Source organism: Theropithecus gelada, chromosome 9 (genome assembly GCF_003255815.1).
Source record: "Theropithecus gelada isolate Dixy chromosome 9, Tgel_1.0, whole genome shotgun sequence".
In the NCBI taxonomy this organism is placed as follows: domain Eukaryota; kingdom Metazoa; phylum Chordata; class Mammalia; order Primates; family Cercopithecidae; genus Theropithecus; species Theropithecus gelada.
The window spans coordinates 44,118,895-44,133,307 of NC_037677.1; positions in this window are offsets into that span (position 1 = coordinate 44,118,895).

Consider the following 14,413-nt stretch of genomic DNA (forward strand, 5'->3'; position numbering starts at 1 on the left):
CTAAGATCAAGGTACTGGCAGATCTGGTGTCTGGTAAGGGCCTGGCCTTCTCAGAGATAGTGCCTTCTTGCTATGCCCTCCATGGTAGAAGGGGCAAACAAGCCTACTCCTGGACCTCTCTTTTAAAAATTTTTAAAATTAATTTAATTTTTGAAATTTCAATAGGTTTTTGGGGAACAGGTGGTGTGTGGTTACATGAATTTTAGTGGTTGATTTCTGAGATTTTCGTGCACCCATCACCTGAGCAGTGTACACTGTACCCAATGTGTAGTCATTTATCCCTCACCCCCTTCCTACCCTTTCCCTTGAGTCCTCAGAGTTCATTGTATCATTCTTTGTTTTCTTTTTTTTCTCACTCACTCTGTTGCGCAGGCTGGAGTGTAGTGGTGCAATCTCAGCTCACTGCAGCCTCCGCCTCCCAGGTTCCAGTGATTCTCCTGCCTCAGCCTCCTGAGTAGCTGGGATTACAGGTGCCCACCACCTTACAAAATAATGTTTGTATTTTTAGTAGAGATGGGGTTTCACCATGTTGTCCTGGCTAGTCTTGAACTCCTGACCTCAAATGATCTACCCGCTTTGGCCTCCCAAAGTGCTGGGATTACAGGTGTGAGCCACTATGCCCAGTTCCATTGTATCATTCTTATGCCTTTGCGTCCTCATAGCTTAGCTTCCCCTTATGAGTGAGAACATACAATGTTTGGTTTTCCATTCCTGAGTTACTTCACTTAGAATAATGGTCTCCAATTCCATCCAGGTTGCTGCAAATGCCATTATTTCATTCCTTTTTATGGATGAGTAGTATTCCATGGTGTGTCTGTGTGTGTCTCTCTGTGTGTGTGTGTGTGTGTGTGTATATATATATATATATATATATATATATATATATATAAAACATTTTCTTTATCCACTCATTGATTGATGGGCATTTGGGCTGGTTCCATATTATTGCAATTGCAAGTTGTGCTGCTATAAACATGCATGTGCAATTATCTTTTTCGTATAATCACTTCTTTTCCTCTGGGTGGATACCCAGGAGTGGGATTGCTGGATCAAACAGTAGCTCTACTTGTAGTTCTGTAAGGAATCACCACACTGTTTTCCATAGTGGTTGTACTAGTTTACATTCCCACCAACAGTGTAAAAGTGTTTCCTTTTCACCACATCCATACCAACACCTATTTTTTTTTTTTTTTTTTTTGAATATGGCCATTCTTGCTGGAGTGAGGTAATATTGCATTATGGTTTTGATTTGCATTTCCTGATCATTAGTGATGTTGAGCATTTTTTCATGTTTGTTGGCCATTTGTATATCTTCTTTTGAAAATTGTCTATTCATGTCCTTCTCCCACTTTTTGATGGGATTGTTTGTTTTTATTCTTGCTGATTTGTTTGAGTTCCTTGTAGATTCTGGATATTAGTCCTTTGTCAAATGTATAGATTGTGAAGATTTTCTCCCATTCTGTGGGTTGTCTGTTTGCTGATTATTTCTTTTGCTGTGCAGAAGCTTTTTAGTTTAATTCTCATGTATTTATCTTTGTTTTGTTGCATTTGCTTGTGGGTTCTTAATCATGAAGTCTTTGCCTAAGTCAATTTCTAGAAGGGTTTTTCCAATGCTATTTTCTAGAGTTTTTATGATTTCAGTTCTTAGATTTAAGTCTTTGATCCATCGTGAGTTGATTTTTGTATAAGGTGAGAGATGAGGATCCAGTTTCATTCTTCTACATGTGACTTGCCAAATATCCCAACACCATTTGTTGATTAGGGTGTCCTTTCCCCACTTTGTTTTTGTTTGCTTTGTTGAAGATCAGTTGACCGTAAGTATTTGATTTTACTTTTGGATCCTCTATTCTGTTCCTTTGGTCCATATGCCTGTTTTTGTTGTTGTTGTCGTTTTGTTTTTTTGAGACAAGGTCTTACTCTGTCACCCAGGCTGGAGTGCAGTGGCACCATCTAGGCTCACTGCAACCTCCGCCTCCTGAGTTCAAGCAATTCTCATGTCCCAGCCCCTCAAGTAACTGGGATTACAGGTGTGTGCCCGGCTAATTTTTGTATTTTTAGTAGAGACAGGGTTTCACCATGTTGGCCAGACTGGTCTTAAACTCCTGGCCTCAAGTAATCCACCCACCTCGGCCTCTCAAAGTGCTGGGATTATAGATGTGAGCCACCACACATAGCCTATATGCCTGTTTTTATACAAGTACCATGCTGTTTTGGCGACTACAGTCTTATGGCATAATATGAAGTCGGATAATGTCATGCCTCCAGATTTGTTCTTTTTGCTTAGTCTTGCTTTAGCTATGTGGGCTCTTTTTTGGTTCCATTCATGTTAATTTTGGGATTGTTTTTTTCTTGTTCTGTGAAGACCTAGACCTTTCTTATAAGGACTAATCCTATTCATGAGATCTCTACCTTCATGATCTAATCACATTCCAAAGGTCCCATTTCTTCATACTATCAGCTTGGGGGTCAGTATTCCAACATATGAATTTGGTGAACACAGATATTCTAGCCATCATAGTGTCCTAACTAAAAAAAAAATTTTAAACCTAATGTTAAGATTTTCTCTTGTATTTCCTTCCACATATTTAATAGTTTTAACTTTAGGTATAGAAACATACATTTTGAGTTATTTTGTATATGGTGTGAGGCGAGGGTCCAGATTTATTATTTTCTGAATGATACTCAATTGACCTTGTACCATTTGTTTAAAAGACTATCCATTACTCATGGAATTAACCTGGCACCTTTGTGTACATAATATATAGTCAATTACATAGCATAAAAATGAGAAAATATGTGCAAGACTTGCACACTGAAAGTATAAAATATCACTGAGACAATTAAAGAAACTCTAGTAAAGGGAGTTATACCATGTTCATAGATTAGAAGATTTAATGCTGTTAAGAATCAATCCTTCCCAAATTGATCTATAGATTTGACACAACCACCATTTAAATTACATCAAACTGTTTTATAGAAATTGAGAAGTTGATTCTAAAATCTATATGTAAATATTTAGCTAAAACAACTTTGAAACAGAAGAACACAGAAGACTTTCATTACCTAATTTCACAATTTATTATAAAACTACCATAAAAGCCTGATGGGATTTTTATTTGTATTGTGTATATATCAATTTCAGGAGAAATGATACTTTACAATCCAGCAATATGTTCTATACCTGCATTTATCCATATCTTTTAAAATTCTACTCAACAACATTTTACAGTTTTAAGTATATAGGAATAACACATATTTAGCTAAATTTATCTGTAAACATTTTAGTTTTTAAGCCACCATCAATGGTATTTTTAAAATTTCAATGTCTAATTTTTAATTAATTGTTAGTATATTAAAATGCAGTTGATTTTTATGTACTGAGAACATGCTTACTAGTTCTAATGGCTTATTAAAAATAGATTCCCTTGGATTTTCTACAAAGATAATCATATAATATGCAAATAGAGTTTTATATCTTCATTTGAAATCTTTATGTGTTCTGCCTATATTATTATTTTTACCTTACTGCCCTGGCTAGGATCTTCTGTAATGTGTTGAATAGAAGTTGTAAAAAGTTGCCTTTCTTAGAGAAAAGCATTTAGTCATTATTAAGTATGATGTTAACCAAAGTTTTTTCTTGGATGCTCTTTATCAGGTTAAGCAAAATTTTTCTATTCCTGTTTGCTGAGAGTTTTTATAAGGAATGGATGTAGGATTTTGATAAATTTGTTTCTTGTCTATTGCAATGATCATATAGTTTTTCTTTTTAGTCTTTTAATATGGTGGATTATATTGATTGACTTTTGAATATTAAATGTATTTTCCATTCCTGGGATAAACAACATGATCATAACGTGTTACTTATTTTATATATCGACAGATTTGGTTTGCTAAAATTTTGATTAGGACATTTACATCTATATTTATGAGAGACATTGTTCTGTAGTTTTTTTCTTATAATGTCTTTGTCAAATTTTGATATCTGTTGGGAAGTGTTCCATCATCTCTTGTTTTCTGGAAGAGATTATATAGACATGGCATAATTCTTCTTTAAACATTTGGTAGAATTAACCAGTGAAGCCACTTAGGCCTGGAGTTTTCTTTGTGGAAGGGTTTTAAATCATAAATTCAATTAAAAAAATAAATTTAGGGCTATTTGTATTATCTGTCTTCTCTTGAGTGAGTTTTTGCACCTGTTATGGGCTTGATTGTGTTCCCTAAATTCACATGCTGAAGTCCTCACTCCCAGTATCTCAGAATGTGGCTGTATTTAGAGATATGACCTATAAAGGGATAATTCAATTAAAATGAGGTCATTAGCATGGGCCTGAATCCAAAATGACTAGCATTCTTAGAAGAAAAGAAGATTAGGACACAGACATACACAGAGGAAAGACCATGTGAATGTGAAGACACAGAGAGAAGATAGCCATCTACAGACCAAGAAGAGAGGCTCAGAAGAAGGCAACCTTGCTGACACCTTGATCTCAGTCTTCTAGTCTTCAGAATTGTGAGAAATTGTGAGGAATTATGTGATACTTTGTTATGGCAGTCCTAGTAAACTAATACAGAGTCTTTCAAAAAATTTTTCCATTTCAGTAAGTTGTTGAATTCATTAGCATAGAATTGTTCCTGCTATTGCCTTATTGTTCTTTCAATGTCTGTAGGCTCTGTAGTAATGGCTATTCTTTCATTTCTGCTTTTGGCAATTTGTGTCTTCTCTCTTTTTTTCTGACAAGTCTGACTAATATTTATCTTTTTTTTTTTTTTTTGGCTCTTTTCAAAGAACCTGCTTTGGGTCTTATTGATTTTCTCGATTTGTTTCATTTTCTATGTTACTGACGTCTGCCCTCATCTTTATTACTTTCTTCTGCTTATTTTAGAGTTCATTTGCTCTTACTTTGCTTTTCTTCTCATAAGAGTAGTCATACACCATCAATTTCTCCCTACTTTTGGTTGATCTACAGTGCCTCAAACAGTTGTTCTTTTTACATTTTGTCCAGATTTTTGTAAATGTTATCAGCAGGAGGATTAATCTGATATGAATTCCTCTTTCATTACCAGAAGCTGTTCCCTAGAACCACCATCTTTGAAGGAAGATTTGTCAATATGTATTAAAAATTTAAATACCTCCATTTCTTGGTTTCTATCCTAGAGATATTCTTATACATGTGTATACAGAAATGAGTACAAAGATTTTTCATTTCAGCATTATTCAAAATAGTGAATTAATAAATCCCTAAATGTTCCATAGCAAGGATTGGCAAAAGTTTTCTGTAAATAGCTAGATTGTAAGTAATTTAGGCTTTGTAGGCCATATGATTTCTATAGCAATGTCTTAGTCTATTCAGGCTGTTGTAACAAAAGACTATGGTCTGGGTGGCTTATAAACAACAGAAATTTATTTCTCACAGTTCTGGAGGCTGGGAAGTTCAAGATCAAGATGTTGGCAAAATTCAATGTCTTGTTAGTGCCTGCTTCCTGGTTCATAGATAGCGATCTTACTGTGTCCTCATGTGGTAGATGGGGTGAGAGAGCTCTTTGAGGTCCCTTTATAAGGTCATTAATCTCATTTATTAAGGCTCCACCTTCATGGCCTAATCAGTTCCCACAAACCCTACCTTCAAATACCATCACATTGGGAATTAGGTTTCAGCATATTTAGTGGACACAAACATTCATTCTATAGCAAGCAGCAACTCAACTCCATTGAGGTAATGTATAGATAATATGTACATGAATATATATGTCTGTGTTCCAATAAAACTTTACCTGGGGACTCTGAAATTTGAATTTCACGTAATTTTCATGTATCATGAAACATCCTTTATAAAATTTTTTTAACCACTTAAAGATATAAAAATTATCCTTAGATTGCAGATCATATAAAAATAGGTGGTGGCCAGATTTGAGCTATTGTTCATAGTTTTCCAACCCCTAATCTATAGATTTTATTTAACTTTATACACAAGTAAGTGATATTTTTCTTAAATTTTAATTTTAAAATAATTATAGATTCACAAGAACTTGCAAACATAGTACAGAGTACCTTTTAGCCAGTCTCCCTGAGTGGGTATGTTTTATATAATTACATTGCAACAGTACAATATGTGTATAGTTTTATGCCCCTTTTTTTTTTTTTTTGAGACAGCCTCACTCTCTGTCACCCAGGCTAGAGTGCAGTGGCACAATCTTGGCTCACTGAAACCTCTGCTCGTGGGTTCAAGCAATTCGCATGCCTCAGCCTCTCTAGTAGCTAGGATTACAGGTGTGTGGCACCATGCCCGGCTAATTTTTTTTTTTTTTGAGACACAGTTTCACTCTGTTGCCCAGCCTGGAGTGCAGTTGGATTATCTCAGCTCACTGCAATCTCTGTCTCCTGGGTTCCAGCGATTCTCGTGCCTCAGCCTCCTGAGTAGCTGGGATCACAAACACCTGACACCATGCCTGGCTGATTTTTGTATTATTAGTAGAGATGGGATTTCACCATGTTGGCTAGACTGGTCTCGAACTCCTAACCTCAAGTGATATGCCCACCTTGGCCTCCCAAAGTGCTGGGATTACAGAGGTGAGCCACTGCACCGGGCCACATTTTTGTATTTTTTGTAGAGACAGGGTTTCTCCATGTTGGCCAGGCTGGATTTTAACTCCTGGCCTCAAGTGATCTGCCTGACTGAGCCTCCCAAAGTGCTGGATTATAGGCATGAACCATCACGCCCAACCAATGCCATTTTATTACATATGTAGACTTGTGTAACTACCGCTGCATTCAAGATACAACACCATCTAGCACCACAAAGATCTCCCTCGTACTGCCTATGTATAGTTACAGCTTCTCTGCCACTGTCCCTAACTTCTAGCAACCATTAATCTCTTTTCCATCTCTATAATTTTGTCATTTCTAGAATATTATATACGTTGGGCGTGGTGGTGGCATGCACCTGTAATCCCAGCTACTAGGGAGGCTGAAACAGAAGAATCCTTTGAGCTCAGGAGTTTGAGGCTGTAGTGAGCTATGATTGTGACACTGCACTCTCAGCCTGGGTGACAGAGCAAGGCTTTGTCTTAGAGAAAAAAAAAGTCATATAAATGGAATCACACAATATGTTACCGGTTGAGATTGAGCTTTTTTCATTCAGCAAAATGCTGTGAGATCCCTCCAAAAAGTACCTGCTTTGTGATCAATATGAAAGCTAGGCAGCGCTAAGTTGAACACTCTGATTGTATTGATATGCCTTTTGGTTTTAAATTGGAGTTGCTGGTTAAGTTGTTGCTCAAGGAGCAACTGTGTCTATGAAGCTTATAGACAAACAGTGTAGAATGTGGATCTGAAATATCCCATGGCTTGAATGCCACTTCAGTTTGCCGATCTTCCTCCTAACTGCTGAACTGGATTTCCTCATGTAGACATTTCTAGCCCAAAGGTCCTGAGGTGCTGGGGAGTGAGCAATGCTGAGAAGCCAGCAGAAAGGGGACTCCAGTTGGCAGCATTGTCTTTCTTCCTTCCCTGTGAGCCCCATGTAGCAGCCAGTGGGCCCCTGTTGCTGGTTCCCCAGGGTGAGGCCAACTGGAGGACCACACCCGCCACCCATGTGGCGGAGGGTCAGAGATCTCTGCTTGGCAGAGCTGAGTCCACCAAGCTCCCTGTCTGCACCATCTCTGTCGGCTAGTCTCAGCGCTGGGACCATGGTTGGGAGGGGACAGTGACCACACTTGCTGTCTACTGTGGTAATTAAGGTAAAGATGGGAATCAAATGGGGATGTATTTGATCCTGATATAATGCTTACGGTTCTTTCTAATTCTTAAATAATATTATGAAATATTTAAAATATACAGAAAAGGAGGCCGGGCATGGTGGCTCACACCTGTAATCCTAGCACTTTGGGAGGCGAAGACAGGCAGATCATCTGAGGTCAGGAGTTTGAGACCAGCCTGGCTAACATGGTGAAACCCCGTCTCTATGAAAAATACAAAAATTAGCCAGGCGTGGTGGCGCATGCCTGTAGTCACAGCTACTTGGGAGGCTGAGGCAGGAGAATTGCTTGAACTCGGGAGGTGGTGGTTGCAGTGAGCCAAGTGAGACTCTGTCTCAAAAAAATAAAATAAAATATACAGAAAAGTGAACAGGATATGAGAATAGATATCAGTATATCCATCAAGCACTCATCTTGATGAAATTCTGTCTTGCTCTACATGCTTTCCATATTTTTACAACAATGAAGAATAACAAATACAGTGGAAGCTCTTTGTTACTTTTCTTTTTCATCTTGGGTTTTAGCAGTTGTTTATAAATTCTAGAATCTGAGCCTTGACAGTAACATGTGGTACAGGTATCATTTTCCAAACTGCAGGTTATCTTTCCATTTATCCCATCTTTTGTTGAATAAAAGTTTTAATTTTCTTTTTTCTTTTTTTTTTTTTTTTTGAGAAAGAGTTTTGCTTTGTTGCCCAGGCTAGAGTGCAATGGCGCCATCTCCACTCACTGCAACCTCCACCTCCTGGGTTCAAGCCTGCCTCCGCCTCCCGAGTAGCTGGGATTACAGGCACGCACCACCACGCCCAACTCATTTTTGTATTTTTAGGAGAGACGGGGTTTCTCCATGTTGGCCATGCTGGTCTCGAACTCCTGACCTCATGATCCACCCACCTTGGCCTCCCAAAGTGCTGGGATTACAGGTGTCAGCCACCACACCCAGCTTAATTTTCTTATAATCCAAATTATCATCTGCTGGTTTGGAAGCAATACATATTAATATTCATTTTAGTATCCATTCTTCTTAATAATTCTTTTGTATGCATGATTTTATTTAGAAATCTGTTATTTAGTATTTCTAACCTCTTTAACAAAGGAACTTGTTGAATGACTCCCATTTTAGTCTTCTTATCTAAAAATAATATTGTTAAACACAGAAATTATATTATTTTAATATGACTATATTCTTTTTTTTTTTTTTTTTTTTGAGGTAGACAGGATCATACACTGGCATGATCTCCGCTCACTGCAGCCTTGACCTCCCTTGGTTCAAGCGATCCTCCCACCTTATCCTCTCCAGTAGCTAGGACTACAGATGCAAGCCACCATGTTCTGCTAATTTTTCTACTTTTTGTACAAAAAGTGCAAGAAGAGATGGGGCTTTGCCATGTTGCCGAGGCTTGTCTTTAACTCCTGGGCTCAAGCAGTCTTCCTGACTCGGCCTCCCAAAATGCTGGTATTATAGGTGTGAGCCACTGTGCCCAGCTATGTTTTTTTTTTTTTTTTTTTTGAGACGGAGTCTCGCTCTGTCGCCCAGGCTGGAGTCCAGTGGTGCAATCTCAGCTCACTGCAAGCTCCGCCTCCCGGGTTCACGCCATTCTCCTGCCTCAGCCTCCCGAGTAGCTGGGACTACAGGCACCCGCCACCTCACCCGGCTAGTTTTTTGTATTTTTTAGTAGAGACGGGGTTTCACCGTGTTAGCCAGGATGGTCTCGATCTCCTGACCTCGTGATCCGCCCGTCTCAGCCTCCCAAAGTGCTGGGATTACAGGCTTGAGCCACCGTGCCCGGCTATATTTTTTTATTGTTAATTAAATTTAATGATGTTTTATTCATCCTTGTGCTTAGCATTGTATTTTGAATCCCACAGTTTCCCTCATGGTTTGTTTTACTTTGGACTGAAATACAACTTTGTAATTGATCTTTTTTTTTTCTTTTAGAGACAGAGTCTCACTCTGTTGCCCAGACTGGAGTGCAGTTGTATGATTATAGCTCACTGCAGCCTCGAACTCCTGGGCTCAAGTGATCCTCCTGCCTCAGCCTCTGGAGTAGCTGGGACTACAAGGCACCTGTTACTACACCCGTCTACCTTTAAAATTATTTTTGTAGAGATGGGGTTTTGTTATGTTGCTGAGGCTGGTCTCAGACTCCTGGCCTCAAACAATCTACCCATCTTGTGATCATGTTTTTTATTTTCTGATTCTTTGACATCTCTGGTCATTGCTAACCCTGGAGGGACTGCCACTCCCAGGGCCAAACAATTTTTGGAGTTAGTAAACAACTCCCCTGAGAATAGGCTTTCTGTATGCAAACCAACCAATGAAGAGCCCATTCCCCAATCACAGGCCCTAATCACCCCAGGGCCCAGTACCAGATAATTAAGGACAGCCCCTTTTCATTCCCCATGAGGATTAAAAGCTTGCTGAAACCAATCAAACCAACCAGTCCTAAGCCTGCTTCCCCTCCTTTGTCCTTTTCTTCCCATAGAAACTGTAATAAAAAGGCTCTTACCCACATTTCCTCCTCACTCCCTCTGTCCCTGACCCACTGTGCAATGCGTATCTCCTGTTTCTAGCTACCTGTGAGTAAAACAAACTTCTTTCTTCATGACAGCCGTTTCTGTGTTTGTGTGTCTTACCACACCTGATTAAAAGAAAACCCAGTGGCCTTTTTTTTTTGCTCTGTCACCCAGGCTGGAGTGCAGTGGCCGGATCTCGGCTCACTGTAAGCTCCGCCTCCCGGGTTGACGCCATTCTCCTGCCTCAGCCTCCGGAGTAGCTGGGACTACAGGGGCCCGCCACCTCGCCCGGCTAGTTTTTTGTACTTTTTAGTAGAGACGGGGTTTCACCGTGTTAGCCAGGATGGTCTCAATCTTCTGACCTCGTGATCCGCCCGTCTCGGCCTCCCAAAGTGCTGGGATTACAGGCTTGAGCCCCCGCGCCCGGCCCCCAGTGGCCCTTAAAATAAGCCATGCCTTTAGTGAGAATCTATAGGTGGTAAGCCCTCTTAGTCTTTTAGTTATAAAAACTCTTTTATTACTCCTCATAAATGATAGTTATCTGGCATAAAATTCTAAGTTGACAGTTTTTTTTTTTTTTTTTTTAACCCTCAGTCCTTTGAAAATTGTTCTTCCATTGTCTTGGCTCTCATTTTGCTGATGAAAAGTCTTCCATCAGTTTAGTTGTTGCACTCTTAGCAATTTGTATTTCCTTTCTGGTAGGTTTAACGTTTTCATTTCATTTCTTTTTTTTTTTTTTGAGATGGAGTCTTGCTCTGTTGCCCAGGCTGGAGTACAGTGGTGTGATCTCAGCTCACTGCAAACTCCACCTCCTGGAGTGGCTCTTCTCATGCCTCAGCCTCCCCAGTAGCTGGGACTACAGGCACCTGCCACCATGCCTGGCTAATTTTTGTATTTTTAGTAGAGATGAGGTTTCACCATGTTGGCCAGGCTGGTCTGGAACTCCTGACCTCAAGTCATCAACCCACTTGACCTCCCGAACTGCTGGGATTACAGGTGTGAGCCACTGCACCTGGCCTAACATTTCCTCTTTTCCCTTCATGTTCTTCAGTTTTGTTACAGATTCTCTAGGTGTAGATTTATCTTTCTTTGTCCTGGCTCCATATTCATAGTGCACTCTGAGAACCCTTTCTTCAATTCTATAAATTGAATTATTATCTCTTCAAATATATATTTTTTGTAATTTTTCTCATTCCCTGCTTCTGTAACCCTTGTTAGATAGGTGTTAGAACATCTCAAAGTAGACGTCAGGTCTCATAACTGTTTTTTTCAAATGAATCTTTTAATTTCTGTGTCTCTGTGTCTTGTCATGGGTGAATTCTCCAGGACTATCTTCCAATTCAGTCATGTTCTTCTCTATTAGTTTCTATATAGAGTTTATCCTATCTAGTGAGTTTTTGAAAATGTCAATGACTATACTTTTCTAAGATTTTGAAATTGTTCATGTGTCCTTGATATCTCTCATTTTATTATATGTTCTTCATTTCTGCCTGTTTAAAAGTATTTTATTTTTCATGGATGCTATTTAAAAAATCTCTTGGAGCAGCTTATAATAATTATGAAGCATTTGTCAGATTGCTTTATAAACCTAATTTTGTCTGGAGTGAGCTCATGTTCCAACGAGGTTGACTTTGTTGGCCGTCTTTTTTAGTACTTGCATTCTCCCTTATATTTGGAATGTTGATTTGCCGGCTTATTTAGAATGGAGTGTTTTAGGCCTTTTGTGTGTTTTGTTTCTCTTCTCTCTCCTGCCTTGTGCATCAGTTTTTCGTTTTTGTGGTGTCTTTACTAAGCCTCATCTAATCTCATTTGGACTAAACATTATAATGACGTTTTATGGATTCTCTTCTGTGGTGATGCTAGACAGATGTTAGGTCCAGGCAAGAAGCCAGCAGGAGATCTTGATTAAGTTCTTTATCCAGCCTCCTCTTTAGGTCCAGAACCTCAAATAAACCAGTGTTCCAGGTGGTAGGTCAGAGTTTGTTTCTGCCATATTTCCTGACCTGTAGATCCACATCCCAACACCTGGTTTTAAGCAGAGAAACTACTGCAAGCCCTCAGCCTCACGTGGGATATTTTTAGTCCCATTACCCTGTGAAAGCCAAGCCCCCGGGTTCCTTCCCTGCCCTGGTGCCAGTGCTCAGGAGCGTTGTAGCTTCTGTACTGCCACTCCTGTGTCGGGGCTTTTCCTGCACCGCCTCAGTCAGTTCCCACCACAGTCTTATGAAGAAGCACCTGAGTCCAGAGGCAGCATGGCTTACGGGCTCAGTATACGAACTCTAGACCCAACTGGCCAGGTGTGAATCCTAGCCGTGTGACCTTAGGAAAGTTACTAGACGTGTCTGACCTGTTATAAATTGCACTTCTGTCCTGTTTCTGCCCCCAAATATTTTTTTTATTTGTATTTTTTTAGATGGAGTCTTGCTCTGTCGCCCAGGCTGGAGTGCAATGGGGCGATCTTGGCTCACTGCAACCTCTGCCTCCTGGGCTTAAGCGATTCTTGTGCCTCAGCCTCCTGAGTAGCTGGGACTACAGGCATGCACTACCATGCCCGGCTAATTTTTGTATTTTTAGGAGCGATGGGGTTTCACCATGTTGGCCAGGCTAATCTCAAACTCTTGACCTCAACTGATCTGTTTGCCTCAGCCTCCCAAAGTGCTGGGATTATAGGGGTGAGCCACTGTGCCCAGCCAAGTTCCAAGAGAAAATACCTGATTGGCAATTTTTTAGGGGCTATCCATATCTTTCTTGGGTTCACTTGATTGACAGTTTACCCAAGACTGTGTACAATGAATGGGGCAGGAGCCGCCAAACAAAATTGGGGTATGGTTTCCAGAAGAAGGGGATTTGGATGTTGAGCAGAACACCTGTGGAGGCCCATTCTACTTTGCTACCAGGTAGGTGTGAGAACAATAATAGCAGCTGATATTTATCAAGTAATTTCAATTCCTTACCAGGGGGCCGCCATTGTTTTCCATCCCTTCCACCTAATCCTCACTATACCTTATGAGGCACGTCTTTACTTCTATGCTACTGATTCAGATGTTGAGGTTCAGACAGGTCAAGTAACTTTCCTAAGGTCACACAGCTGGGATTCACATCCGGCCGATTAGGTCTAGAGTTTGTATACTGAGCCCCTAAGCCACGCTGCCTCTTGACTGAGGTCCTTTTTCATAAGGCTGTGGTGGGAACTGACTGAGGCAGTGCAGGGAGAGCCCCGACATAGTGCTTGGTCCTTGCGGTGGCTCAGTGCCTGACAGCTCAGTCAGTGTGGGTCTGTTGGGGCTCACTGGGTTTTCTCCATAGGTAGGGGGAGGGAGGGAATGATGTGAGCTGTTTTCTCTTTAAATACCCAAGGGAAGTTTCCTGCATAACAAGAAAGAATTCTCAAAATTTGGAGGCTGGGGTGGAACTCCGTTACACATTATCTGCCTCTGCGTTCTGTCACCTCTCTCCTCAGGTGAAGTGTAAGATGAAAACATCTTGCAGTCACTTCCTTCTCAGGACTGCTGGGCCCAGAAGGAAAGGCCAAAAAACAAACAAACAAACAAACAAACAAAACCCAAATGCTGCTGCTTTATTGTAGATGATCCTAAAAACCAAACTTCATGTTTTTCGTGGTGGAAAAGCAATATATGTCCTTTGAGTAAAAATGAGAACCTAAACAAAAAACCCTGGAATGATGGTCTCTCACATTTACTGCTGGCTTAACTGTGTGCCAGTGGGCTCAGCTCCTTATAGTATTTCATTTTATCCTCATAATAGCCTCAGGAGGGACATGTTATTGCCACCCCCATTTTATAGGTGAGAAAACTGAGAATTGAGAGGCTGAGTACGTTTTCAATACTACAAACAGCAAGAGGGGAGCGGGCATTCACATCCCGGCTCTGCATCTCCACCCCTGAGCTCTGCATATTGTGTGGCTGACAAAGAAGACAGCAATCTTTTCTTTTTCCTATGCCCCCGTTCCATAAAATGACACACATATTTCCATCCGAGCAACCCTCAAAGCGTTTGCTTACACACAGGCGTGCCCAAGGTTGTCTTGTGCAGTAAAGGGATTTGGGGCGCTTTTTTGCTGGGATCTTAGAGCCTGTTGAAATGTGTGCTTTGAAGGACACAGCAGCTGTCCGTGCTGGCAA